The sequence below is a fragment of the Buteo buteo genome, unplaced genomic scaffold (genome assembly GCF_964188355.1).
Source record: "Buteo buteo unplaced genomic scaffold, bButBut1.hap1.1 HAP1_SCAFFOLD_135, whole genome shotgun sequence".
Classification (NCBI taxonomy): domain Eukaryota; kingdom Metazoa; phylum Chordata; class Aves; order Accipitriformes; family Accipitridae; genus Buteo; species Buteo buteo.
This window is the reverse complement of record NW_027439299.1, coordinates 56,161-60,480: the sequence shown is the minus strand read 5'-3', so window position 1 is coordinate 60,480 and position 4,320 is coordinate 56,161.

Below are 4,320 nucleotides of genomic sequence, written 5' to 3'. Positions count from 1 at the left end.
TACAGTGGATGTCTCCTCCTTCAACTAGCCTGGAGCTTAAAAATACTGGATAGTGTAATTTTTGCTGCACATGGCCTCAGTCCACTTGGGAGAAAATTGGATTAGTTACACAAGCCTTCGTGGAAGGCTCAAAGAGAGCCTAAGGTTTTGAGTGCCCTAGGATGCTCTTTTCAGGTAGGTTAACAGGCACATAAACACCCTGTAATGGCGTAAGGACTCCCCAGAACATCTTCAGTACAGCTGTATTTTACGTAAGCCGCTGTTTTCATGCAACCTCAGCTAGCGCTGTGCTGCTCTTTACAGGATGGGGTGAGTGGTGTTGTCTTTGGCTGTGTGGGCTTAAATGTGTTTCCAATGTGCATGTCAAATAATTACCTGTGAAACAGACTGCCAATCTGGCTGAAGCCAGTGCTTCCGAGAAGATGAACTAAAAGCTTTGATGGTACAGTCCTGCCATGAATACGATCCGGCCAAGTAAGTGTTGATCGTGTCCAATCTGTTCATTGAAGATTATGGGAAAATGGCAGAGATGTGTGTTTTAACAAGAGAGACACATGCCTACCGTTTTCTTTTTTCCCCCCTCAAACCTTTTAGTTACATGAAGAAACCCTTGGGTCCGCCTCCACCATCATATAGTTGCTTTTGTTGCGGAAGACCTGGCCACTACATAAAGAACTGCTCGAAAAATGGGGTATGATTTTGGGGGGACTTCTGGTGTTACTCTAGGTTTTAATGGTTATAACTTCACAGTTACACAACAAATACATGAACACTCATATTAAGAATTGTTTCTCTTGGGGTGAAAGGCAGAGGTTATATGGCAATGTTGCAGAGCCCTTCCAAATTCAAGGGGAAGTTGGAATTATAAAGGTGGAATTTTCTTTCTAGGTCGTAGACATTAAGGTATGTCCATAGATCTTTCTCTATGAACTTTCATGCATATTTTATATACTTCAGTATTACTGGAATTTTTTCTGTTTTCCACTCTTTTTAATGACAGTTCACAGTTTTTATTATTTTGTATCAAACCAAGACATTTCTCTTGACCCCATCTATTGCATATTTGCGTGTTGTAATTACACTAAGTCCCTGGTTGAGTATTGATGCCATTTCACGTTAGTCACTGAAGGTATATGCGTGAGGTATGAACTGAACCTTCACCTATAGACGTGTCTAGTTAAATCTTCTTTACATGCAGAAGGACGAGTATGAGAAGAGTGGCTAACTGTGCAGGTGATTACAGTGTTAGGTATGGAATGCGTTTAGTTTGTCCACAGCCCTTTCTCTCATACAAAATTATATAGCCAACTCTGGGGACTTTTGGTGGTCTGCAACAAAGGGATAGTTAGGCATTTAATTCACATTCTTCTCCACAGGAGAGTTGGTTAAAACCTTCAGAACTCGAACCTCCTAATGTTTTTTTGAGACGTGTTTTATTCATTAACCTTGAGGTTGGGGACTTCTCACTGTACTAGATGGTGGGAAAGAGACTAGTTGAAACATCAAGACACAGCCTATGCTACATCTTCAGATGTTACAATAGTAAAATATCAAAACTGTATAGTTATTTGCTACATACTAGAGATTTTTTACACTGTTGAACATTTCTAGCTTCATGCTCTCAATTCAAGACCATATTCACCCATTAATCATATGTGTGCTTTTATAATTGATGAGAACTCCCCAAACTTCCTTAGTTTGGCTAAATACTATTTTGATTATTCTAATTATACAGAGGTATTAGAACAGCATTGCTGGAATCTGAGGAACATACATGCCCAGCGTGGCATCAGATGGATGTTTCGCCTGATGCTTTAATTGCCTACGCAAGGTAACGTGATGACATTTACATAAAGTGCGTGTAAGAAAAGGCTATTTGTAGAAAGCTGAAAGGGAAGAAGATACTAATTTACATCTCCTTAAGCAAGGCGTAATTCAATAAGGCTAAATTTACTTTTCAAATACATTATCTGTTGCTGTCACAGAAGCTTACAACTCTTTAGAGACAACCTGGCAAATTCAGGTCACGCTTTTGTTTAACATGATTGCCTCGCTTTCAAATTCGGCGTTAACGCTGAAGTACATTACATACAGTTACTCTGAGTTACCAGTCATTAGTATGAGTGTTTCATGTGATGTGCACGTTGGTTTCATATATCTGTCTGTTGGTTTCTTTTAGGACTGATAGCATTTACAGGAATACACAAGTAATTTTCCTCTGTGAAGGCTTTTGTTCGTAGATCTGCTGAAGTTTCATCTTACCCTTTTTGTAAATGGTTTTCTGCCTCTAGGCTGTGAACAATTTAAGAAATGGAACTGGCTACGCAAAAAGGCTGCGTCAGCGGATTCGGCAGCAACAGCAGCAGCAGCCGCTACTGCCACCGCCTCCACCACCACTCATGAGTGTTACACCTCCTGCTGCTCTGGTGACGGCTGCATGAACCTTCTACATCTTCCTCTCTGTTCACCAGCAGTTCGTTGGAAGAGAAGGTAAGCTTTATTTCAACATATGCAGTGATTCTTATATTTCAGTACAGCTTATTTTCCAACTGTCTGCGTTTATTCACAAGGGCGATCAGGTTCCTGTGTGAAGACAACCAGCATTAGCAAGTTGTCTGGGCCCCCAAGGACAATCAATACCCACCACTGGTAAGGAACAGTAACTTTAGAATGTCTTTAAAAAAATTCTCTTCAGATAACCTGAATGGGATTTTTTGCTATTTCCTCTCTCTGCTCCAAAAGGTCATTCAGCGAGAGCCAGTACACTTTGCTCAGCAGGTGGCAGACCAGGCTGGGAACTGCAAGTGTTGTACGGAAATTCAATGTATTACTACTTGTAAGCTGTTAAACGAGGCCGTAGCACTCAACTTCTGCAACAGCCGATTTATAATGAAGTAAGTATGGACAGAGAGTTGTGGAGAATACAAGCAGTCCTTAATTTTTAAATGGCCTAATTTGAATTGGCTTTAACAAAGGGGATCTGTGCTTGCAGTAAAATTATTTAAAATAAAACTCCAGTACCTGATTGAAAAGAGGACTCTGAAAAAGGAACTTTTTTGCAGGAAACCATAATTCCATATCAGAATTAAAAACAATGAAAGGCTCAGGTGGACAGACACCCTTTTGATTTCTGGCTGAACAGGGCTGTAGAAATTGATTTCCCAATAGAAGTCAGCCTCCAACATTCTTTTTCTAACAACTTAGTGGACACTGATTGAGCAATTCTTGGAAAAGTCAACACTGTTATCTTATGACAATTTTGAGTTTCTTCAGTTTAGTCAGGCCAAATAGCCAAGCTGCTTTCTCTCAGTTGGGGGGAGAGGAGTCTGTTTTATCTATTATTGCAGTGTCAGGTCAGTCCTTCCTTTTGGTATGTATGTGTTAGAGATAGATTGTAAGGGTGCACTGTGTTTATAAAATCTTAAATCAGAACAAAACCGAGGATCCATCCCACAGATTGTCTAAAATCTCCAGGAAGCAAGAAAATAACAATTCAGGGACAAGAGCAGGCCAAATACATCATTGTGAGGCAACAGCATAGGAAGCGTACGTGGAAGAAGAGAAAAGAAGTTTGAGGGAAAATGAGTTAATATCTGTGCCGTACGGGCTGCCAGCGCCTGCGGCTTGTCACTGCTCTCGGGCTACCGACCCAGCTTCAAGGTGGAAAAAAAGTGGTTTTCTCTGAATGCTGGCGTCAGGAACAAGGTGCTTTAACTTGCCAGCAGGTGCCTGCAGGCTTTTATTGGCATGAGTTTGTGTGGTAGGAATGGAAGGTGTAGCTGGTGTTACTTCAGTGAAGGTCATGGGGCTTGGGGGTTTTCTTGCTTGGTTGGATTTGATTGGTTGGTTTGTTTGGTTTGGTTTGGTTTGTGCTATCAGTTCGGGGGGGTTCAGGAGCTGATTTCCATTCATTCCTCCTCCCAAGTGGTGTGGGTGGAAAAGGCTGGAGTGATAAATTTCTACCCGGCTGGAGGCAAGCCGACCGCATGAGTCGGAGAGACGCATTCACAGTGGAGGCTCATACACCACCCTGATGGCTGAAGGCAACTCCCTGAACTGTAATAGTGTGAACTTACCTGTTGTCTCTCGGAGTATGCAGGAGAAATGGCTTGCAGCTTTGTGAAGCTATAAACAAGTGTCAAAACTTGGAACAAATCAGTTTAACTTCTTGTATAAAATTAGGATCTCTCGGAACAGAAGTAGGTTGGAGCTGTTCACTGTGGTGGACAAATCATAGCAAGAGTTGGCAAAATATTAAACTGCCAGAGACTTCTCATTTGAACAGAAGGCTGATGGATGAATAGGTAGTATGCCATGTGT